The sequence below is a fragment of the Sciurus vulgaris genome (genome assembly GCF_902686455.1).
Source record: "Sciurus vulgaris genome assembly, chromosome: 16".
NCBI lineage: Eukaryota > Metazoa > Chordata > Mammalia > Rodentia > Sciuridae > Sciurus > Sciurus vulgaris.
The window spans coordinates 45,568,173-45,595,242 of record NC_136477.1 but is presented as its reverse complement, the minus strand read 5'-3'; the positions used below and the strand labels follow the sequence as shown (position 1 = coordinate 45,595,242).

At 33.6% G+C, this 27,070-nt stretch overlaps 1 protein-coding gene across 10 annotated transcripts in view; it reads right to left on the bottom strand.

Annotated features, from left to right (window-relative positions):
- TBC1D5 (TBC1 domain family member 5) overlaps positions 1 to 27,070 on the bottom strand; it is a 578,936-nt gene that overhangs the window by 536,204 nt on the left and 15,662 nt on the right. For 7 of the 10 annotated variants that reach the window (XM_079115504.1, XM_079115505.1, XM_079115503.1 and 4 more), the window contains exon 2: positions 18,803 to 18,906. The exons of 1 other annotated variant lie outside the window; for it this stretch is intronic. The gene's annotated coding sequence lies outside the window, so the exon portion shown is untranslated. Of the gene's footprint in view, positions 1 to 547; positions 580 to 18,802; positions 18,907 to 21,143; positions 21,630 to 27,070 lie in introns of those variants that run through there. 2 more of the 10 variants (XM_079115502.1, XM_079115506.1) reach the window with 2 other exon arrangements.

Here is a 27,070-nt window from a genome sequence, read left to right as displayed (position 1 = left end):
ATCAAAACTAGTCAGTAACAATGCAGCGTCTAAAAGCAATAAACTCAAAATTAAGTTATAAATAATTTAAAGCATGTCATGAAGATGTATTAATAATTCATCAGATAAATAATTTACTAAATAATCAAATAAATAAATAATGAAATACATAAATAAATCAGCAAATAAATAATTCTGCAAAATAACCTAAACAATAAGCCACCCAAACAAATCACAACCTATAAAACTACAATGATTTTCTGGATTCTGATAGTTTTAAATAAGCAAATGTACATCCACTAGATCAATCCTTGTTAGGAATATTTTTCAATGCTACTTATATATTAAGATGAGGATTTTACAAGAACGCATTTTCCATTTTTAAAAGACTGCACAGGATTAGTTCTCATAAATTATTAACATGATTATAATATATCCTCCTATATTTTACATGTAAGATCTTTAACACATTTTCCCCACAAACAGCTGGACACTTGAAATATTCTTAACTTACGCCTTTTTTATCAAAGAGATATTTACAGTATTACAAAGCAAAAGACTTTCTGACAGTTCTCCCATCTTCAAGGCATCAGAAATTCTCTGCAGGGTGAGAATAAGAATTAATCTTAATTATTATAGATGGCATTCCATTAATGTTTTATAATTCTCAAAATAACAATAGAAAATGAACAGTCTTCGTTTTTTAAACTATGTCAAGTATTTAGAATTTCTTAGTGGACTAAGTTCAATCTCAGAGTCCAGCTTTCTCTATTGGAACTGACATACAAGCTGTTAAAACTGGCAGGATGTCAGATGGGAAGACCAAAAGTTAGAAGGACAAAGTGACTGGTTGACATCTAAAGCTACCTTCAATTTGGGAGGCTCCAACTCCTTCAGAGAACACAATGAGATCACTTAACTGCTACAATCTGAACAAAGCTACAATCTAATTGAGGCACCTCAAGGTGTCAAAATACAACTGACCTCCTAAACTAGTCTTCATTTAATATTTAAAGCTTATCTGCCCAAACTATAGTATTCATGAAATCCATGAAGAGAAGATCTCAAACTATTAGAGTCTTTCCCATAGATGTATTAACTTTCTGATGGTTTTGGGCACATTTAAGGGAATAAATTCAAACAATGTAATATAACATATGATGAGAAGAAAACGAATCAATGTGCTTTATATAGCTCATTTTAATGAATTCTCACAATCACCTTTCAAGTTAGGTAATATTTTATCCATTTTACAGTCAAGTAAACAGAAGCTCGGGAAGATTGTATATACTGCATACAGTGCCCAAATAGCAAGTAATATTCAACCTCAGTGTGCAGGCTCATTTAACTACAGAGTCCTAAAATTTAGGCTCAACTTAAAAATGCAGTAAATTCTACAACACCATATATGACGTATTGGTTAGAATAATGGTTCTCCAGTAGGGGCCATTTTGCTCCCCATAGGAAATGTGACAATGTCTGGAAACATTCTTGGATGTTGTGACTGGGAAGTATTGTTGACATCTAGTGTTTACAGGTAAGGGATGCTGTACAACGCACAAGAGAGCTCCCCACCTCACCAAAAAAGAATTATCTGGCCCACAACGGTAAAGGTGCTTGCTCTTCTATCTGCCCACCAGGAAACCCTAGACTTGAAAGAAATTATTTTTTGTAATGCATAGTTTTCCAAAATAATACATATTTGGTTTAGGATGTGAAGTATTTTTTTCTATATGTAACATTACATATAGTGAGATATCTTAGGTAAAAATGTGTATCCTGGGGAGAACAGATATATGGGACCTCTTTTCTGCTCAATTTTTCTATAAACGTGAAACTGCACACGTGTTTTTAAAATGTGTATTCTTCACTTATTTGTAATTAATTTTCTTAGAGGCAATACTAAAATACAATAAGTCTGGTTATTTTAAAAAACTTTAAATCTTCAGGAAAAAGTCTTTACCAGACACACCTCTGATAGAGCACTAATCTCCAAGATATATAAAGAACTCAAAAAACTTAACACCAAAATAAATAAATAAATAAATAATCAATAAATGGGCTAAGGAACTGAATAGATACTTCAAAGAAATACAGTCAATCAACAAGTATATGATACACCAAGAATACAAATAACCCAATCAACAAATGGGCTAAGGAAATGAACAGACACTTCACAGAAGATCTATAAGCAATCAACAGATATGAAAAAATGTTCAACATCTCTAGTAGTAAGAGAAATGCAAATCAAAACTACCCTAAGATTCCATCTCACCCCAATTAGAATGGCAATTATCAAGAATACAAGCAACAACAGGTGTGGGGAAAACGGTATATTCATACATTGCTGGTGGGGCTGCAAATTAGTGCAGCCACTCTGGAAAGCAGTGTGGAGATTCCTTAGAAAACTTGGAATGGAACCACCATTTGACCCAGCTATCCCACTCCTCAGCCTATATCCAAAGGACTTAAAATCAGCACACTACAGAGATACAGCCACATCAATGTTCATAGCTGCTCAATTCACAATAGCCAGATTGTGGAACCAACCTAGATGTCCTTCAATTGACGAATGGATAAAGAAACTGTGGTATATATATACAATGGAATATTACTCAGCTATGAAGAATAATAAAATTATGGTATTTGCAGGCATATGGATGAAATTGGAGAATATCATGCTAAGTGAGATAAGTCAATCTTTAAAAACCAAAGGACGAATGATCTCACTGATAAGCAGATGATGACATATAATGGGAGGGGAGGGAGGGGGGCAAGAATGGAGGAAGAAGGGACTGTATAGAGGGAAAAGAGGGGTGGGGGTAAGGAAAAAAATAACAGAATGAATCAAAAACTATTACCCTAGGTAAATGTATGTTTACAAAAACGGTATGCCTCTACTTCATGTACAAACAGAGAAACAAGATGTATCCCATTTACAATAAAAATTTAAAAAAACAAGTATATGAAAAAAGGATTAACATATCTAGCAATTAGAGAAATGCAAATCAAAATTGCACTGACATTCCATCTCACTCCAGTTAGAATGGAAATTATCAAGAATATAAGCAATAAGTTTGTCAAGGATGTGGGGAAAAAAAGGTACACTCATACACTGCTGGTAGGGCTGCAAATTGGGGCAAACACTATAGAAAGCAGTATGGAGACTCCCCAGAAAACCACCATTTGATCCAGTTATCCCACTTCTCGGTTTATACTCAAACAACTTAAAATCAGCATACTACAGTGACCCAGTCACATCAAAGTTTATAGCAGCTCAATTAATAATAGCTAAACTATGGAACCAGGCTAGGTGCCCTTCAACAGATGAATGGATAAAGAAACTGTGGTATATATATATACAACGGAATATTACTCAACCTTAAAGAAAAATGAAATCATGGCATTAGCAGGTAAATGGATAGAACTGGAGAATATTATGCTAAGCAAAATAAGCCAATCCCAAAGAACCAAAGGGTGACTATTTTCTCTGATATGCAGATGCTAATTCACAATAAGGGATTGAGAGAGGAATAAAGGTATTTTGGACTAGATAGATGGGAGTGAAAGGAGGACAGGGGGCATAGGGGTACAAAAGATAAAATGAATCAGACACTATTACCCTATGTGACTATATGATTACATGACCTGTGTAACTCTACATCATATATGACAAGATGAATGTTCCCATTCATTAGACTCCATTTATGTATGATGTGTCAAATGCACTCTATTGCTACATATAACTAATTAGAATAGAAATAAAACTTTAAATTTTTATATACCAAAATTTATTAACAAAGTTAACATAAGAAGATTAAAAGTTAGATTTACGAACTGTCCTCAAAGTGAGTATCCCAGATATTTAATATTAAAAACTCACAGGGCTGTAGTATTCCAATGCTATACAATGTATAATTGTCAATGTTTTGTATTTTGCCTAAAAGTATTAAGTTTTGATGGCCCAAGTTTCTGCAATCTTTTTGCTCTAACATACACTGTTTCTATATATAGTCACCTCATATTCCAAGAAAGCTGTGTGGCCCAGCATGGTGGCAACACCTGTAATCCCAGTAGCTCAGGAGGCTGAGGCAGGAGAATTTCTAGTTCAAAGTCAACCTCAGTCACTTCAGTGAGTCCCTAAACAACTTAATCATACCCTGTCTCAAAAAATAAAAAGGGCTAAGGATGGGGCTCAGTGGTTAAACACCCCTAAGTTCAATTCCCAGTACAAAAAAAAAAAAAAAGCAGCTGTGGAAATTCCAACATACTTAGTGTGTATCTATATACAAATACAGACCCAGTAACATACCTCGATATGCCTGTAGATAGAAACCACAATTATACAAAATTTAAGAGAACTGAATTAACTAAAATGAGTATAGTAGTTTTGCTCTGACTTTGGGAAGGGTTACTAAATTTATTTTCTTCATACATTAATTTTTCTATGGAGATACATACTATATTTACAACTATATTCATGAAAGACTTTGACCTAGATCCAAAAGCCATCAGGCACCCTATAAAAGTAGTTAGATTCAGGCTTCAATTTATTTCACAACTAAGAATTTGCTAATTTGTAAACAAAATAGTGTGAAGAATCTTTAACTGGGCTCTATCTTTCCCCACTGGGGTGAATCATACACATTTCTCTAGTTGGTAGTAAAAAAAATCAAAACTCTTGATGCTCAACTTGTATTTGGCTTACCAGCATTCACGTATCACAACTGTCATCTTTGCAAAAATCCTTCCCTAACCAGATGTTAACTCCATCATTTCTAACAACCTACCCCGACATATTGATTGCTTTGTTCTTCTCACTCTATGGAACTAATCATTTGTCCTTCATGCCTCTACAAATCCTTCCACATTCTGTATTTGTTTTGTTTTTAATTTTTGCCCTACCGTACATTTTTCTCATTACTTGTATAAGGATACATCTAATAGAAATTAAATCTGATATTTTTATGATTATCTTGCATTGTTTTGAATTTTTCAGTTATTAGCAGATATATACACAATTGTAACACGAATATTGTTTTCTAGGTCTCATAATTACCATTGTTAGTCTCATAGAGTACTTTAAAATTCCCTACATTTTCAAGTGTAATTCAACTTAACCCTTATTGCCATCCCATAAAAAAAGAAAAAATTTTAAAAGTAATATAGTTATTAACAAAGTGCATGGGATTGACCACAATAGCAAACAAAAAAGTGAAATACATCATCCCAGACCTCTAGAACTTGGAAAATAAGGCACATCAACACATAAAGATAGAAATTCACATACAAAAACAATAAAAGACAAACACATAATCAAGATATTATATACTACAGAAAATCCACAAGGTAGTAAGTCACAGTAGGCAGGGATAGTCGGGGAAAGATTCTCAACTAAGACCAAAATCACATAGAGCTAGAACAGTGGTTGTCAATCAAGAAACACATTTTTCCCAAGAAGATGTGTGGCAATATTTGGAGAAACTTTTGCTTGTCAAATGGGAAATATCTGCATCTAGTATGTAAAGACTAAGGATACTGCCAAACATACTACAATGAACAGGACAGCCTCCCACAAAAATGAATTATTCAGCCTAAAATGTCAACAGTGCTAGAAGGGCGAGTGGGAGTTAAAAAGAGACAACATTTAAACAGTCTTAAATAAGTAAAACTGGTAGCTATCGTACATGTCCTTAATAAACCGTAATAGGGCTAGTGAAAGAACAGTGGAAAACAAGATTAGAAAGCAAAACTGGGGGTAAATTGTGATGGCTTGTAAAAGAAGTCTGACAGACCAAAGAGATAAGAAAAAATTATTATTAAAATAATGAAAATATTAGAGAATTGAGGCATAAGAGCCTACTTCATAAGACTATACTACGGACAGAAAGGGACACTTGGTTTCCGGTTGTATGGAAAACTATGTACCTTGATACTGGTAGCTACAATTTTAAGTTAGGAAAAATTTTGTTTTAATGAATTGCTTAACTACCAATAAAGTTGCAATAAAAATTTTCTAAATGAGTACTCAGTATCCACATAAGCTATACACAAATGAAAGTAGAAACTTTAGGAAAGAGTAAGCAAACTCAGAAAACAGATTTCATACCTAGTATACTTCCCTAAGATTGGTGAAACTGAGTTTATATTTTAATGACTGCAAAAGGCTCAAGAGAAAAGACTTTGCAGTCTCAAAAGGAAACATCTATGGTACTCCAAAAGGCTACACTGTCATGTTTAACAGTGGGGAGGGGGCCACAAGCATCTCCCTGCTATTACCCCTTTATAGTCACACCTGCCCCAGTCATCACCAACCACTAATTCCATCTCTATAATTCTGTCATTTTGAGACTGTTTTATCAATCCTGAGGTGATAGCCACAAATTACCCTTCCCAAAGATTCTTGGTCTAACTTTGCCCTATGTACATGATCCAGTAAGTCTCAAAATTAAAATGTTCAATAAAAGAAAATACGAGATTTAAAAAAAAAAAGTATTCTTAAACTGTTAGGCAGGTAACTGGACAAAAGGGTAGACAAATCCTCTGAATGAAAGTAAGTTCAAGTATGGCCTCCCAAAATCCAACAGTTTTCTAACAACACTACTCTAGTCAAAACAAAAACAAAAAACAAAACCCACAAAACAAACAAGGATACCATACACAATGAATGAGAATAGTTTTTTAAAAAATCTATCTAAAATGCTGTTTTAGATAGATTTTTTTAAATCTATCTCTGTGCAGATTTCTTAAATCTGTGTAAGATTTTTTAAATCTTACCTCTGTGCAGCCCTGAGAGCAAAGAGTCTCGCCGTCCACCTAATTAAAATCTCTGGTGTGAGTTCCTGTGTCCCGAGTGGTTTTCTGGGTGTAGTCAATGGGCTGCAACTCAGACCGGATATCCCAGAGTGCTTGCTCCCCTGGATTCAAGGGTCTGAGCTGCCTTGGGACCAGAACAGAGCTGCATTTTTCTTACACTTTTTAAACTAAGAACGTGGGCTGGATAGACTGGAGATGAACAAAATTGGGACAACTTAGTACAGGAAGTTATTTAGAGACCAAATTTCAAGATTTTGAGAACAAATTTCAAATTTCAAGAGGTAAAGATTTCCTCTCCTAATGGAAATAGCCTGCCTCTAATGCCAAAACTGTGGTTAGCTTTTTAAATTAGGGGATTTGTTAATTTGTAACCTTATGAAATAAAGAAATCGCAACCTCATATAAGCAGGGGCTGAATATATTTTCAGCTATATTGAATGAACAGGATTCCAATTTCCATCAACTATTCTCTTGACTGTGATGAGCTATGTAATACTTCCACATACTTCACCTGTCAAATTCCAAAGCACAACAAATTCTTTTACTTTTAAATGCAGTTCATTTAAAGAACCTGCTCAGACTTCTGGCAGAAATCAAATGTAAATTCAAAGCTGCTCAGAAAGATCAAAATCATGGCATCACATCAACTGAGAAAGAATGATAACTAATACCTATATAAATGTTTGGTCATTTCTTAAAAATATTTGACACATCTGACTAAAGCATCACAATAACCCCATGGGATTCTGAATTTACAGAATAGATAAAATAATGGTTGAAGCTTAGAGAATGAAGGAACACATGAACAGCATTTAAAAATCTGTTTAAGATATGTAAACTGAATGTAAAATGTAAAGAGGAAAGGATATCCAAAAATCTAATCAACAGCTGCTTCTTCACATTATTCCCATCACAGGAGACTGAAAGGACAATCATTAGGCACACATGACAAATAAAGTAAATGATATGATACATTAACCTATTTGACTTAAGTGCTACCAAACTCCAACAGTTTAGCAAGATTTTTTTTTTCCACTTAACTGCTTATTGAGGTTAACAAGATTCATATGGTACCACTTCCAAAGGTATGGAAAAAGAATTTAAAGAGAAAAAAAATGGATCAAGTGATTATAATTTCTATCAGGTAAAAGTGAAAAAAAAATTGTCCTCTGTACTTAACCATGAGGAAGTAAAAGTTTAAGTCATTCTGAAAAGCTCAGGGATAAGATCCTTACATAAGAATTCTTCCCCAAAATATTTTATAGTTGTATTGTTACAAAGGTAAAACCTGAGCAGACATAAGACACTCTGGTGGCTTAGAATGAAGTAGGATTTAAGCTTGAAATTCATGGTGAAATTAAAAAAGAAAACACATTGTTATTGTTTCAGTCAGATACAATGTTCAGTGTAGGAGAATATTTGGCTTTATAATAATTTCAAACTTTGGCAATCCACACCAAAGTTATTATCATATTTGTACCTGTTCTTAGTTATTTCAAGTCATTTTTGTGGAGAAAAAAAGGCAGGAGTTTAAATACAAACCTAAACACATAAGAACATCTATATATAGATAATGTTCCCAAAACTGTGATGTTTTCACTTATACTTCGTGATCCCTACTTAAAATATGAAAGTTCAGTAAACAAAGTTTTAACAGGATAAACTAAAAGTTATGTACTTTAAAAACATTTTTAAGTTGTAAAAGCAACACAGGTTTTTGTTTTTAATATTAAAAAAAAAAAAAAAATCAAGCCACAAACCCACAATTCTTTATCATGACATTTGCACTGGCTTAACATTTCAGGGGGGAAAAAAAAAAGGTAGCAGCCCACTCTCTCCCACCCCCATTTATCTAATAGCTAAAAGCACCAGTATCTGAAGTCTAAGATCCCAAGCCAGAGAACTACAAGCCCTCCGCCAAAAGACCCTTCATAAGTGCCCGGGTAGGCATTGAACTCCTACCTACTAGGGTCTGGGAATAGAAGCCAAAATTTGTATAGTAATCAGTTTTTTCCACTTTGAGTATATTGTCTTAAAATAACTGTTAATTCATTTCGCCACTCTAGAATATCTCATTAAAATTCACGCCTCAAAAGAATGCAGTGTGTTCACACTACTATTTCACATATCTGGCTCTAAAATGAGTTGATCTAGAGGGCCTTACCCTTTTGCTCAAACCAGAATCTTATACTTCCATTGGAAGAACATGCATTTTATACTTGAAGGAAAGTGAACACAGTTAACTTTCTGAAGGTTAATAAGCTACTGTCTGTCTCCCATGAACAGTAAATCCAAAGAAACAAGTCTACCTTGATTTTAAACATACACACACGCACACACCTTGGAGATAAAGATACTATTTTAAAACTTTTTAAGTAATATTTCTTGAATAGTAAATTCTTCAAATGTACTATATATATTATAGAAGAATACTTGGTAACCATGTTATATACAACTTTTTTTAGCAATTAAGGACTAACTTTAGTATTAAATTACAAATATTAGCAAGAAAAAAATCAAGTGAAATAGTTCATGCCTTGTTCTCACCTAACTATAAAAATTATCTTAAAAGGTTATGTGACTTAACATTCATAATTATATATTGAACTTAAATTATTTTAAATTAAATATTCTGAATTTAAATTATCTTTATGAATTTTATAATTATGCCATTCTTATAACTTGTATCGTATCCTTTGACAAAAAAATAGATCTAATCTAAAATTTTAAGACTTTTTTTAAAGTCATTAATTTTCAGTCATCTTTTGATTGTATTGACATTTACATATAAAAAGATATGGGTTATTACTTTTGCATTTAAGTACTAACAAGGATAAACAAAAATCATTAAAGGTTGTTTAAAGTTTTTAAATTTAAAAAGTGGGTTTCCTAAACTGGGATAATTTTTGGTAAATGCGTTTGTTTAAAAATTATCAACTGCCATATAATTACAAATGCAATTTTAATTTGTTACTTAATTTGAGATCATTTAAATTCAAAGATATCATGACTAGTTATTATAACTTTTAATTACACTGTATTTGAGATACTTAATTTTGTAACACTTTAAGAAAAAAAATACAGGTTATAAACTATTCTCCACTTTGTCAATTTAACTTATAAAAATTGATCCTTCTGTTCTGAAAAAAATTTTTTTAATGTCTACTAGCTATGACATTAAATCCACTTTCTCTCTTCAATAACATTTATAAAATTTTCACAGTGAAGTGTAACTTATTCAGAAAAATCCCAGTTTTTATTTTAAGTATATTTTATAAGTTCCTAGAATCACCTAAATTTCCTGGATAGGTAACTGAAAAGATTTTAAATTACTACAATGAGATATTTTTATAACAAACATCAATACAATGAAATATCTAAAGAGGAGAAATACTTCATATGTCTACTGAAAACTCAATTATTTCTATATATTCTAATGCTCAAAAACCAAATCGTTTTTTAGGCGTTTCTTTATGACAGCCTTTCACCTATGTGAATTAAGCACAAATTCACTGGTTCTGTCCACTCAATATGGTTCCTTCACTTTTACACAAATTAAACAAACAAAAATCTTTATACTTCTCACGAAAGTCAAATTAATTTTCTAGACAGGAAGAAATGAAAAAATACATGCAACATGCTATACTAAGTACTAGAGAGAATTCACATATGATCTTTTCATTAGGCTGAAATTTTTTTAAACTATTAAAAATAGTAATATTACAAATATCCACATCCCACCAAAACATAATAATGTTCAAATTATGCATTCAAATTCACACAAATATGAAATCATATTTGCTTCATTACATATATTTTTTAAAAGTTGAAGCTTGCTATGGACTATCCCCCAAATCGCTGTCTCCTCCTTATTAGTAATCACTATCATGAGATTGGAACGTGGCCTCAATCTATTTTCCATCTTCTAATTTACATATCTAAATAGCAGTTGTGTTTTGTATATTTTTCAGCTGACAAATGGTATCACACTAGAAGTGCTTGCTTTTTCATTCAACATTTTGAAATCTATTGATATGTCTGATAATCTATTTTTTTCCTCTTAATGATTATACTGAAACATATATGCATATACATTTTAGTTATCCATTCCCCCACTAATGAATATTTAGGTTGTTTCTTATTTTTCATTATTACAATGCTTTAACGAATATTCTTAAACAAGTCTCTCTGTTCATATAAAGTTTCTCTAAAGCAGTGTTTCTCAACTTTGGCATTACAGATGTCTTGGGCTAGATCATTCCCTATTGTTGGGGTCTGTCCTATAAACTGTAGGACATTTAGCAACATACCTGGCCTCTAACCATTAGATGTCAATAATAATCTCCAGGCATGACAACCAAAAATGTCTCTAGGAATTGTCAAATGTCCTCTGGTGGTAAGATCACCCTGGTTGAAAACTACTGCTTTAGAGTTTATATAAAAGTAAAATTGATGGGATATATGCTATTTTCCATTTTACTGGATACTGACCAAATAGCTCTATCAACTCACATTCCCAAAAGCATATAGTATCTCTGGTTTCCAAACATTCTTGCCATAATCTGATAACGTGTGATGATTTAAGCTTTTCCAGTAAAACAAATCATTAATTTTCCAAAGGGAGGACTGCCATTGGAACTATTTAAGAACAAGTGGTAAACATAGGCCATTTCTAAGAAACAAAAACATTAAACCTCAACAAAGGAAAATATCTATATTGTTTTTATTCTCCCTTTTCTTCTAGGCCTTTTTACTTTGGCACACATGCTAAAGTATTAGTATACTGAAATATTCCTAACTTATTTTCCCTGGAAGCTTCAAAATCTTTATACTTGGTGCATATTTCCTAATAAAACCTTCGAGGTCAAAGAATTTTAAACAACTCACTTGAAATATTCTGACTGACATCACTTATGGTAAAGATTATACTTTTAATTGTTGGTTTGTAAATATAAAAGTATACTAGACATATACAACTGGTCATTCATAATGCAAGTACCTATTACCAACCTATTATCCAAAGAACCTATTAAATAAGCAAACGGGCTCTAAAAAAATGGACTCAGACTGAATAAAAATGGTAGACTAAACATACATTCTGCCTTCCCCATTCCATACCAAATTCACAGAAATTAGACCTAAAATGTGGAGTTCCTAATTTCCAGTCCTCTATAAAATTCAATTTTAATTCCTATTCCTCTAAGATACCTATGCTATTTCTTAAATATAAATCCTCACTTTGTATGGGTTTCTATTACTGGCACGCAAAGAACTTTGTCTAAGACTATGGCACATGAAATGATTAATGACACAAGAAATGATGAATGACTTAACTGATAATGAATCCAACCATAACCAGACTAGAAAACCAAAACAGGCCAGAAACTCAGAATACCAGTAAAATATAAAACAAGATCTTCCTGAAGTTAACACACTCACAAACTGCTACAAATAAAGGAGTATCCTGATAGCAGTTCAAGTACAAAAAGACACATATATGAAGCTGGAGGAAGCCTGAAGACCATCAATAGCAAGATTATTAAGAGCATCCAGGAGTACTTTCCCTCCCCACCTCTCATCACAGTGCGAGGCCCAGAATGAGGCAGCCAGTAGGAGAGTCACCATATCTGTCCCCTCGAGGAAAAAGCTGAAAGTGTGGGCACTTGATTAAAACCAAACTATGGAAGCCTGGTACTCCACCTGAAGAATACATATCTCAACATTCTATAATAAGGAATTCTTAGAGGTTCATGCTTTCTGAGGAGTTGTGTAGAATGATCAAAGCAATGTTCTAGAAAGATTAATACAGCATCATCAATAAGAAAGAACTAAAGAGCAGGAAGAATACAACCCAGGAAGGTCAGTCTGGAAACAATAAAGGCATGCAGGATCCTGAAATCCTGATGCAGACCCTACAAACAGATTAAACTGGGTAAGAAAAAAAAAGAAAAGGATTTGTTGGATGCCTTAGTATTATAGGAAAGGAAAACAGTGTAAAGATTGCCTTCAATCACTTATTCTATCAGAAAAAAATCTTTATAATATTTCTAGCACTAAACATTAAATTAATGAGGATAAAGAAGTCAAAAATAACAGTAAAGTTCTAGGCCTCAGAATGTGGTATGAGACAAAAAGAAATCTGGAGAGTACTGAATTTAAAGACAAATGACTGTTTTAGAAATGCTGAGGTTTTTGTCCTACGAATTTCATTAATGTTAAAAGAACATTTTTACACTAAGTATATTTATAAACCTTTTAAAATTTATATTATGAAGTACTTGATACATGAATAATAACATACACAGGAGATGTTATGAAACGCAGGATGGGCATTATAAACTCATCTCTGAACCGAAGAGGCAGAACAATGCCACTATCTTCAAGATCCTCCTTTGATCCCTCATCCACATAGATTACCACTATCCTGAATGTTTTCTTAACTCTACCTTACTTTATCTTAATTTTTTGTTCAATATTTGTGTATAAATAATATATTTAACTGTTAACTTGTCTTGAAGTGGCCCATTTAAAACAATATACTAGATATATTTTTCAGTGAAGTGACACTATTTTTTCACTATGTGTTATATTTCTAAGACAGACAATGTGGACATACGTGACTGGTAAACAAGTTGTGGCATTTTCATACACTGAAGTGTATTATAGGCCATTACACACGAATGACCTCCAGTCCTTTCTGTTTCTCCATAACTATAGGCTAACAAAGGTTGTCTCAGGCCTAGTTTTACATATCTTTCTATATGAAAAGCTTAGTAAAATCTAACTTGTATCTTTGTCATCTAACATTTTTTAAATTATTAAAAAACACTTAGCCCAATTTAGCACAGAGGTCAAGTCAAGATCCTAACAGCTATGTAACGGGAATATGAAGGTCCCACTGACAAATCTGCAAAGGCTCACCATTGAACAGGGGTATCACTTCTCAAAAAAGAGCCTAACGTGAGCAGACATCCAGAAACCACTAAAGCAACCAGGAGAATATGAAAAGTGAAAAGTGTAATAAAGTGCAACTGAGAACTCTAACCACAATTATACAACTCAGTGAGTCCTGTAGAAGTAACTACAGTACTCACTAGTCATTCTGATAGTAGATTCCAGGTTATCTAAAGCTATACACAACACCCTCTATTTTTAATACCATAAGCCATTTCTGACTATTTCTGACAGTCTACCTTTTATGCTTTTCCTGTTGCTATTCCTATTCATCAAATTCTCTTAGCAGAATTATGATGCAATTAAGAAGTCCTCTCCTGGTTCTTTTCTGACATCAAGTTTTCTTCCCTTTTTCATTTTTCTCTGTTTGACCCCATAGTGTTTAGAAATGACACCAAAAGCACATGTAACAAAAGAAAGATAAATTGAGTATCAATTATCCCAAAGTGAAAAGACAATCTAAAAGGATGGGAGAAAATATTTCTAAATCATATATATGATAAGGAACTTTTACCTACATATATATACACACATATAAAGAACTCTTAAAATTCAATAAATGGAAAGAAAATCCAACTAAAAACTGGGCAAAGGATTTGAACAGAAAAATATTCAAAGAATATACAAATGGCCACCAGGCAGGGTGGTACACGCCTGTAATCCAGCAACTGGGTAGACTGAGGCAGGGGGATCTCAAGTTCAAACTCAGCCTCAGCAACTTAGCAAGGCCCTATGCAACATGCAACTCAGCAGGATCCTGTCTCAAAAAAAAAAAAAAAAAAAAAAAAAAAAAAAGCAGGGTTGGAGATGCAGCTCCATGGTTAAACACCCCTGAGTTCAATCCTTGGTACCCAAAAAAAAAAAAAAAAAAAGAATATACAAGTGGCCAATAAATGTAGAAAAGATGATCAGCATCATTAGTCAAGGAAACGCAAATCCAAAACACAAAAAAATTCGACAAAATGTCAAAGCTAAGTTCCAACTTCCTCCTTCCCACAGAAGCAAAGTAACAGTAACTCAGAATCAACTATTCCAAACTATAGAAAATAAAGTTTTACAACAACAAAGCACATACTAAAAAAAAAGGCAACGTCAAAACCACTTTTTGCTATTTTTACAGGCCCCAGCCCCAAATCTGGTGAAAGACATGAATCCACAGATTTAAGAAGCTCAGTGAACTCCAGGTAAGATAAACTCAGAGATCCAGAGACACATTATAACTGAACTATTAAAACATAAAGAGGCTCTAGGAAAGGAAGACAGAAGTGACTCATCCTGTACAAAGGATCCTCAATAAGATTAACACAAATCTCTCATCAAAAACTATGGAGGCCAGAAAGCAGTAGCATGACAGGATCAAGTACAGGAGAAAAAAAAAAGCTCAAGTAGCCTAACTGAAGGTGTCCGCTTAGCTAGTCCATGGGATATCCAAACTCTTGGTCAAATAGTACTCAAGTGTATCTCAGAATGTTTAGAATGAGATTACATTTACATTGATAGACCAAATAAAGCATGGTGGGCAGGCTTCATTTAATCAAAAGACTTTAATAAAAGGATCAAGAAAGATGAAACTCATTCTACCTGACTACCCTGAGTTGGGACATTGGTCTTTTCTTGCCTTCAAATTTGAACTGAAACCTCAGCTATCCTTCTGTCTTCTAGTTTTTACTAGAACTTACACCATTGTTTCTCCTCATTTTTAGGCCTTCATTTGAGAGCTACAAAACTGCAGATCTTGGTACTTTCCAGCCTCCATAATCATGTGAGCCAATTATTTATAATAAAGCTCTGTATCTGAGGGTGCAGCTATGTGGTATAGCATCTATCACATGCATAAGACCCACCACCACCAAAGAAAAGTGTTTGTGTGTGTGTGTGTGTGTGTGTGTGTGTTTCTCCAACCATGTCCTTCTGTGAGTCTGTTTCTCTGGATACCCCTAATATAGTTATCAATCAAAACAAATTTTAGTTAAAAAAAAATTCTGTAACTGACAAAACTGTCTTCCAAAAATTAGGGACAATGAAAGACCTTTTCAGATAAACAAAACCTTAAGTCATTAGCATTAGACTTATTCTATAAGTACTGCTAAAGGGAGTCCTTAAGCATAAGGGAAAGAAACATTGGAAAACAACTCTAGGCCTTATAAAGAAATAAATATCTCCAGTGAAAGTAAATATATGGGCAAATAAAAAGACCACTATTATTGTATACTTGGTTTGTAATCTTGTTCAATTCCTATAGGATTTTAAAAACAAATACATAAAAATAATTATAAATTTATGTTACTGGACATAATAAATATGTATTTTGTAACAAGAACAAAATAAAGAGGAGGAGGATAGAGGTATATAAGTACAAAGATTTATCTACCTCTGCAGTTAAGCTGGTATCGATTTGAAAGAGGCTGTTGTAAATTTAGGATATTAATAGTAATGTTCATGGTAATAACAAAGACATTATTTTAAAATATACACAAAAGGAAATGAAAGGGAATCAAAATGGTTCACAACAAAAATCAAATATAAAAGTAAAGGGAAAAATAAAGAAGGCACAACTTAGAGAAAACAAATGACAAAATGGAGTAAGTATGATTTCAAGCATCAATACTGAAGCCAGGTATGGAGGCATACACCTATAGTGCCAGGTACTTGGGAGGCTGAGATGGGAGGAATCACTTGTGCCCACAAGTTAGAGACAAGACTGGGCAACACAGCAATTCCTGTCTCAAAGTACCAGTAGTTACTTTGAACTACATTAGCAAAATTAAGAAAAAGTTCTACAATAAAATGGAGACTTCAATGCCCCACTTAGAATAATGGGCTAAATCTGATGATGATGAAAGATCAGAAAGGAAACACAAGACTTGGAAAAATAATACAAACCAACTAGATCTAACATACATAGAACACTTCATGTTACAGGAAAATACACATTTGTCTTAGAGGCACATAGAACATTATCCAGGAAAGACTATTACAGAAAAGACTTCTACTACAAAACCAGTCTCTAATTTTAAAAAGACCAAAATCATAAGCATTTCTTATGGCTACAATGAAAGAAAGCTGTAACAGAAGAAAAACTGGAAAACGCACTAACAGGTAAAAATTAAACAACAGTCTTAACCAATGTGTCAAAGAATGGAAGTAAAAACAACATATAAAACTTATGGGATGAAATGAAAGCACTGTTCAGAAGAATTTTTGACAGATATAACAGACTACATTAAAAATAAAATTTCAAATCAATAACCGAGCTTCCCATTCACTACAGAATAAAATTCCACCTCTCTACAGCCTAAGTTTCAAAGTCTCCCATGAAATGGATTCAACTCACATACCTGAAGTCACCTCTTAAGTTATCCTTGAGCCCTATGAGTCAATCTCCTAATTCTTTTAGCATGTCATGTATTTCATACCTGGATACTTTTTCTTAAAACTTTACCCACTCAACAAAATTCATCACCACCCTCCAGGACCTATAAGCTTTTTTTATTTTCAAAATAAAACTTTCCTCAAATCTACGAAGCCACTGAATTTTAAGATGACTGCCAATTTTGTGGAAAAGAAAATAGTATATAATTTATTCCTCTAAAGTTCCTCAGTAAGCATTTATATTTCTTATTTAACTTATTTCTTAGGCTTGTTTGTATTATGACTTAATACTGTTGGTCTCCACTTGATCACAGACTCCTAAAGACAAAAATTCTGTCTTACATATCTATGATATTGTAGAAATCTCACTACAGTTTGAGTAAGACAACCTGGACCTGAATGTGTTAGGAAAAAAAGCAAAAAAGAGAAAATAACACTAATACCTATCTCACAGGTATTATCAGAATAAATTAGAGAATAAAAATTTTAAATCGATTTGAAAAATGGATCTTATTCAAATGCAGGATTTTGGTATTTTAAAAGGTATTTACTAAACTTAAATGTCACACTGCAAATCTGTCACTCTTCAATATCAAAAGCTACATCAGGGAATACAGGAAATTTTCCTCAAGTTCCTATGAAATTACTGCATCTCATCATACTTCAATGACATAACAGTTACCAGGATCCAGGAGAGCAAAGAAACCTTCCAACACTCAAGATAATCATGAGATCATGTTTAGTGGTTCCTATTACTGATTCTAGAGAGCAGGTCTATGACTCACTCTATTATAAACAGGGATTTTTCAAAGAGAATCAATATCCAACAAAGCAAGTAAAATCTGAAAACAAAATAGCACTTTCCCATTTTTTAGTTGTATTACTAAAATACACTAAATTTTCAAGTAACATAAAAGGGTGTATCAAAATGGGGCACCAGCTCAGGAGTGTGGCACTAGGAAACAGAAAAAAATAATTTCAGGCATAAAAATGAGAAAACTTTTGAGTGTTTACAATCCACCACTCCCCTACTACCTAAAGTACTGGAATTACCTCTTCACAGTTCTCTTACCTGCAGTATAGCATACTCCTAAACTTATCTTTCACATTATGGCTAAGTACAGCTAGAATTAACCAGGCCATTCCACTACCTTTTCAAGTAGCTTCCTATCAACTTGAGAATAAAACTAACCTGGTCTCTGCCTGGCTTTCCATATCCGTTTTATGGTCCTGGATGCCACAAACCCAGTGCTTTGGCAATAGCTGTCCCATCCAAATTTTACACACAATGTTTTAAATCTTTGAGGTTTTGTGTCCTTGCTCCTACTTTTCCTTCTGTGAACAATGTCCCTTCTTTACCAGGTCTGACCAATCCTTCAAAACTTGGTTCAAGTTTCCTGACCCGCTAAAAGTGTTCCACAAAAGACAATCACAGGTCAACTACTGCGCCCTTTAGTTCCTAAAAAACATGTGCCCATCTCTAACTGAAATGCTAGTATTAATATTTTTTAAGGTATTACTTCTTTACATTGCTTAAAAATATAGTTGTCCCTGCCCCCAAAGTCTTCTTCAGAGCTAGTGCTGCAAAGGCAAATGGGCATATTGATGAATATGATATACAGGCAATGTAGCTGTTGAGCTACTTGACTAAAATCATCTCAGAGCCATTCCCCAGACTTACCCTGCTGCTCTGTATCATAGGCAACTGTATTTTCCAAGCAATCTTGAGCTCTGGCAAAGATTTATCCAGGAAGATCTGAACAGTGGGTAAGCACTGATAGGTAACTGAAAAGCAGAAGAGAAGTTAATAATTTTCTTCCTTTCTCTCTACTTCCTATCGCATCCCTAACAGAAGCTGTGCCTCCATAACTCCAGTTCCCCTTCAGATATTCAGTCCTCTGATGGCCCAGCTCCCATCATGCCACCCTTAGGCTCCAATTTCCTCACACAGCCTGGCTTTTATAGTTGGTAACACCACCTATTTTCATCTTCCCTCCAGGTCTAGGGAACATGGAGGCTTTCTTTGTAGTTAATATCTGGGTTGTATCACAGTTCCCTATTTGGCTCCTGAGCAATTCCATGATATGTAGAACTAGCTCCAATTAACTTTACTGGATGTTGAATGATCTATTGTGGTCACTATTTCCTACATGAATCTTAACTGTTTATATATGCCATTTTAAAAAAGAATATATCAAGCCGGGCTCAGTGGTGCACATCTGTAATCCCAGCAGCTCAGGGGGGCAGAGGTAGGAGGATCATGAGTTCAAAGAGAGCCTCAGCAAAAGCAGGGCACTAAGTAACTCAGTGAGACCCTATCTCTAATAAAATACAAAAAGTAGGGATGGGGTCACAATACCAGACTTTAAACTATACTACAGAGCAACAGTAACAAAAACAGCATGGTACTGGCACCAAATACCAATGATACAAAATAGAAGACACAGACAAACCCACATAAATATGGTTACCTAACACTAGACAAAGGCACAAAAAACATACATGGGAGAAAAGATAGCCTATTCAGCAAATGGTGCTGGGAAAGCTGGAAAGCCACATGAACAAAATGAAATCAAACCTTTATCTCTCACCATGCACAAAACTCAACTCAAAGTGGATCAAAGACTTAGGCACTAGAATAGAGACACTATCCTGTGCCTAACAGAAGAAAAAGTAGGCCCAAATCCTCATCATATTGGCTTAGGATCTGATGTCCTTAACAAAGACTCCTAAGCACAAGAAGCAAAATTAAGAATCAACAAATGGGATGAATTCAAACTAAAAAGTTTCTTCTCAGCAAAGGAAACAATCAATAACATGAAAAGGGACCCTACAGAATGGGAGAAAATCTTTCCCACAGGCACCTCAGCTAGAGCACTAACCTCCAGGATATATAAAGAACTCAAAAAGCTAACACACACACACAAAAAAATAACCCAATCAATAAATGGGTTAAGGAACTGAACAGACACTTCACAGAAGAACTACAATCAACAAACATTTGTTCATCATCTCTAGCAACTAGAGAAATGCAAATCAAAACTACTCAAGATTTTACTTAACTCCAGTCAAAATGGCAATTATTAAGAATACGAGCAATAATAAGTGTTGGCAAGGATGTGAGGGAAAAGGTGCATTATTCACATGTTGCTGGTGGGACTGCAAATTTGTGCAACCACTCTGGAAAGCAGTATGGAGATTCCTCAGAAAACTTGGAATGGAACCACCATTTGACCCAGTCACCCCACTCCTTGGTTTATAACCCACAGACTACAGTGACACAGCTACATCAATGTTTATAGCAGCTCAATTCACAGCAGCTAAACTATGGAACCAGGCTAGGTGCCCTTCAACAGGTGAAGGGAGAAAGAAACTGGTATTTATATACAAAAGAATATTACTCAGCCCTAAAGAAGAAAGAAATTATGGCATTTGCAGGAAAATGGATGGAACTAGAGAATATCATACTAAATGAAATAAGCCAATCCTCAAAAACCAAAGGCCAATTGTTTTCTCTGATAAGTGCAGGCTGATCCATAATGGGGGAGCAGGTAGGGAAAAATGAAGGAACTTTGGATTGGGGGGGGGGGAGGCGGGGACAGTGGGGATGGGAAGGATGGTAGAATGAGACATTATTACCCTATATACATATGATTACACTACTGCTGTGATTCAGCACCATGTACAGCCAGAAGAATAAGAAGTTATGTTCCATTTGTATACAATGTGTCAAACTGCATTCTACTGTCATGTATAACCAATTAGAACAAATTTAAAAAATTTTTTAAAGTAGGGCTGGGGATGTGGCTCAGTGGCCTAGTGCCCAAGTTCAAACCCTGGTACACCCCCCCCCCAAAAAAAAATACCAAATAATGTAACAGTTCAAAATAGTAAAGCATAAAAAGTTTCAGCTGAAGAAAGCTTATTATACAAAAACATTATTCAGAATATAGACACAGAGGGAACATCATGCATTAAATTCTTAAAGAGTAAAAATAAAGAATCTAACATTTTATTCATACCAAAGTATTCCTCATTGGGATGAAGTCTACTCAGCTGCAATATTTGCCTGAATTAAGTCAATCACTTACAATAAAAATGTCACTTTCTTGAAACTTATTTAGTAGAGGGGAAACTTGGAAGGATTATGGAATTTGGAGTCACTGCAGGCCAAGACATCTGTTCAGAGGGGAAAAAAATGTTAAAGACCTCCTGTCAGTGACTTATCATTCAAATCCACAAAACTAAGTCTTTAAGACAAATTCAACTAATCAGAAAGATCTATGTTTATCCAAACACATTTCATACTTTTAAGATTATAAAATAGTAAAGTTGAAAAAATCACCTTGAACATAAGAAATAACTATACAATTTACAAAGTGTTAACAGCTACCTATTATAGGACTTCTCAACTCTTCCCTTTCATGTAATCATTCTGAAATTCCTCTAGAAGAGCAAAACTGATAAAATTTTACTTATTGTCCATACAAATTTCAGGAAATGAAATATGCCTAGAGGAAAGAACACCTATTTGTTTTTATAAGTAAATATTTCTTAACCTCTGGACCTGTTCTTGATCTCTACAAATATATATGTATGAATATATATGTGTGTATATAAAATATATATTAAAAATATTCCCAGTAATCCCCAAACTAAAGCAAAAGATCAATTAGAGAATGATCTTTGGAAGAATGACAGATGTAAAGAAAGATGGATCTGACATTAATAAAAAGTATTTGCTAAGCATAAAATTCCAGACATTTCCATAAACCAACTCTACTTAAAACCCTGAGACAATTTCACAGTGAGAAAACAAACCCAAAAAGGTTACAAAATCTTTCCAAGCTACCAATCAGAAAACGGTAAATTCAGAATTTTAGTTCAATAGTGTCTGGCTATAGACTGTGTTCTATTAACCACTATACCTTGCTTTCCCTGTAATTTGCCCTGAAGGTGACTTTGAATCAGTAAAACTTTTTTTTAAAAAAGGCTAAAGCAACAAGACAGTCCCTAATATTTTAGGGTAATCTTTTAATATTATCAAACATTCACACATTTTTAATACTTGTATAAAGGGAGTTTTATAGCATCTACTATGTTCAATTGCTGCAAATAAACAGATTACCAGGAAGGACCCACCTCCAACAGTTCCTAAGTAGTTACCAATTAATATGTATGTTCATAGATATCAAGACTCAAATATGAGATCAGGATATCCAAGCCATCATCCTATATACTTCCCTCACTTTGTACATCATATGTTGATAGAATGAACTCCAGATCGTCTAGGTCAAGTGCTGCTCTTAGTTGTCTAATGTGTGAAAATAGGATGAAATGCTGAATTATTATTCAAATCCCTTTGTGCAAATTTTGACATCTGCTTTCTAGACACTAAAGGGCTACCAATATCCTCCACACTATTACTCAAAAACAATGCGAACTCTAAGGAATAAAACTTTATATTACCACCCCATACATATGGTATAGAACTGAAACAAATTTTCCACAATAACCACATTTATTGGGCAAAATGCACTTTTATATTTTCTAACTTTTCAAAAAATGCTGATAGCAGCCCACTAAACTCACAAATCACTGGCCGGCAATTAGAAAAACACTGCTCTAGAACCTAAACACCCAAAAGGAGCATTATCATGACATGAGTGCTGTACCTTCTTCCTCTCCATACTGGAGGAGGAAAAAGCTAATAGGGACAGAAGAAAAAAAAGGTGCTCTCTGAACATGTGAAGAGCTAGTTTTTCAACTCTCCCAGGCACTAAGATCTAAAAGGTTCCCCACAAGAGACACAAGCTATGTAACACCTAGCCCATTCATCCTCCTCCTTTTTTTTCTCCTCCAACCCGTTACCAACCCATGTCATCAAATGTATTCTCTGAAATGACAGTTCTTGGAAATTATTAGTGAATTATTTTTATAGCTTTTTTATTATTGTAAAGCATACATAAAATTTATCATTTAACCATTTTAATTGTACAACTCAGTGATATTAAGTATATTTACATGTACCGTCATCACCACTATCCCTATTCATAATTTACATCACCTCAAACAGAAACTGCACTAATTTTGCAATGCTCCTCTACCACCAGTTAACCTCACTGATTTTATACTATTTTATAAACATATATGAAATAAATGAAAATAGAAAAATGACCCTCAATAGACAAGAACAACTCAACTGTCAAATTTTGCTTTATTTATTCACCTGTCCCAGACCCCTTTTCATTTCACTCCACGTATTTAAAACAAATGAACAGTTTAGATTCTCACATAACCAAAGTTATTACAACGCTGACAATAATTTGATTTATTCAAATACTGAAATTTTTAAAATTTGTTTTAAAATCTTTCACTGATTCAATATGGCAATAATTTCTAATTTTTTTTTATTTTCACAGACTGCATTTTGATTCATTGTACACAAATGGGGTACTAAAGTGATTTATGAAGGATAATTATTACTCAGAACAAAAAAGACTATAGTTTCATATAAAAGCTTTCTACTTCTACCCTATCGCACACCTTACTAGGCCTTTGAGAGAATACTTTGCTTTTCCCACTGAAAAACTAGCATCTTATTTCTTATGTCAAAAATGGAATGTTTTCTCAGCAAAGCATCATAAAAGTAATCTAGTAAAACCTACTAGCATCACTATTTTAACTTAGCAATCATAACTAATAAGAAAAAGTCCCTTTGTTGTGTTACATTTTAAAATGGACTACTACCTAAACTGGAAAGAAATTTGAATTTCTTTTGTTTAACCTATAAATTTTTATAATAATGTTGTAGAACGTGAAGATACAATTTCACCTGAAAAGCTCGTTGCTTTTGCAAAAAGGTCAAACTAGAGCAGAGCACTGAAGAGACAGATGAATAAATCTTACTTAACAGTAATTTCTACTCTTATGAGGGTTCACTTTGATATATACAGATTTCATATAAGATGAAAAACACCATTTCAAAATATAAAAGATTAGAGGACATAAAAGATAAAATAAGGATTCATTCAAATTTAACCTCTAATGCTACACACAGCACATGAGTTAAAAAGATTACCAGCCTGTGGTACATAAACAACCAGATCTCAAAATATGAAATACAAAGCCAAATGTAAACAAGAAAAAGAAAAAAACCTACAAAACCTCTTATAGTCTTTTCTAATCCTGTGTATTTTTACTAATGCAAAATATGTCAATTTAGAAAGTATAATATTAATGTTCTTTAAAGTTTGTGATTACAAGGGATTACCTCCAAGATCAAAAGCAGCACTGCATGAATACTAATATCACATGATCTTAATGGTACAAAAATTTGCTGCTGCTCAAGTTCTGCATCACAAGTATATAAAGTAACTCAGAAAATTAAAAACAATTAAGATGTTTAATGGGAAGCATTTGTACATGTGTGCTTAGATAAAGCTGTCACTATTTTCACCCAAAGACCTTCCAAAATAATTGACTGAAGATACAAGAACTTCCTGAAAGACAAGAGAGATCCCATATTTTATGTCTCTGTAACCTGAACAACTCAAAAACTGTGATAACATTCCTGTGAACCAACATTCTAAACATGTCATCTTCTAAAAATAACCTCTGAATTGTCATTATTTTTTTAAACTTTACTGTTATACCGTTTTAAAGTATAACCAGCTAGTATCTTTTACATAATTATCACTCACTGAGGGAAATGTGTAGTTACTGAGTAAAGAAAAACTAGAAAATAATTTGCAAGATACACAATTCCACATCATAAACCTTCTAATTTCACATCTTGATTATAAACAAAGGAAAATTTAGTTCTATGAAACATTTTATAGAAATTAGTATTCTCAATTCACATAGTGCCCAATTCATTGAAGTGGTCTGATAACTTTCTCTAAATTATTAGAGGTATAACTTCTGAAAACTCAAGTGTGAAGTTCTAAGTACATATGTTATAACCACTTTTGAACTAAATTCCTTAAAAAACTCAAACTGAGCGCAAATTAAAAGTCATGACTTCAACCTCAAAAAGGTGTGTGTGATGAAGCTGGCAATGCTTTCAACTTTCTTAAAAAAAAAAAAAAAAAAAAAAAAAAGTAAGTCACTGATTTCTTCTTGCCCTCTTACCAATTGCCTTTCTTACACACCATGAAGAATGGGAAGCTGCCCAACCTGTGGGCAGCCTACTTTACTAATCTCCAAATCAACAGGTAAAGCCACACTGACATCTGACTGCCTTCAAATAAAAGTATATCATTACTCAGTATTCTTAATTTTTCAATATTAAAAGTATGATCAATTATTTTATATAAGTTGTAGTATAATAAACAATTTCAAATACTTACCAGATTAAATTCACTCTATTTTACTCAGTAGTAAAAAAATTTTAAGCTACCACATACTGGGAACCTAAGAGTCACAGACTGTACTCAGTGCTTTTATAAACATAACTCTATGACCCCCATGATGCAACTGCAAGATAGATTTACCATTTTACTAATGAGAAAACTAAGAATCAGAAAGGTTATAAACATTCGATCAAGACTGATCCAGGTCCACCTTAACTTTAATGTGTTTGTCCTTCCCCACTATTCTAGGCTCCCCCTTATACATGGGTTACCAGCATATTACCAACTATTATAAGCACTTGCTTAGCATGCTCATGGCACTGTGTTTCACACAGAAACAAACAAAAAAAGTTACAATAAAATCATACGACACTCAAAACTGCTTATATTTTCTCATTTATTCTATAATGAATGACATAATGATTCTAATATATTGGCTTTTTTTACATAGAATATTATTTTACACTTCTATCTGCAAATATCCTATTTCAATCTTGAAATGCATTTTTGTTGTGTATAGAATTATAGGTTGGCAAATTTTTCACAGTAACTAAAATGTAACTCCACTGTCTTCTGGCTTCCATTTCTACTCTTCAGCAGTCAGTCATCAGCGTAAAGGCCTCAGCTACTTTGAAGATAATCTGTTGCTCTCCTACAATATTTAACACTGTCTTTGCTGCTGGTGTTCTCCTATAATGTTTCTATATTTATTTTAAGCAATTCTACTTACAAGTCTTAAGTTTCTCAAATTTATGTTCTTCTGTTTTCATCGGCTCTGAAAAAATTCTCAAGTATCTCTTCAAACACTGCCTCCACCTTTCCTATTTTTTGCCCTTCTGCTCTTGGAAAACTGATGAAGTAATGTTAAACTTCACAAACTGTGTTTTGTATGTAAGAGGTTATATATCTTAACCTCTTGCTTTTGCCCATTCCCTTGTCTGTGATACTGTCTTCTCTCCTACACGTAGTTAAGTCTTTTAGTTGTTTCTCTGCTTTTAACCCTACCAAGTTTTCTCATTATAATTATTATTTTATTTTTCATTTCTAAAGTCTTATTCAGATCTTTTTCAAATCTACTAGGTTTCCTCTTCCCTATAGATATTTTTCATCTTTTTAAACATAGTTGTTTCATAATGTGTCTGATAATGCCAATATCTGAAGTTTTTGAGGATCTATTTCTACTAGTATTTCTGCTGCTTCTTACTCGTGGTTCCTTGTATACTTGTGCAATAGGATATATTTTATCATGAGCTAATTCTTCAGAAAATTATCTGTAGGAATTTCTTGAGGCCCAATATAAAAACATTCTAACTCAGGATTTTCATTTCCTTCTGCCAGGCACCCACTATTACTGTAAATTGAAGCTTTGGTAAGAATTTGTGCAAATCCAGGAAAGAAAGGCCTGTGGTTATAACTACTTAGGAATGAATAATATTTTTTCAGGTCCAAAGCAACTTTTGTTGCCATCTCCTGTGGGAAAGAGCATTGGAGGGTGTTAAGTTTGGTTCACTCACACTCTACAAGCATAACTCTTTTGAGAGTTCCAATTTTATAGGAAAGAAGTTTCCTACTAGACTCCTCCCTTTGCGCCAAAC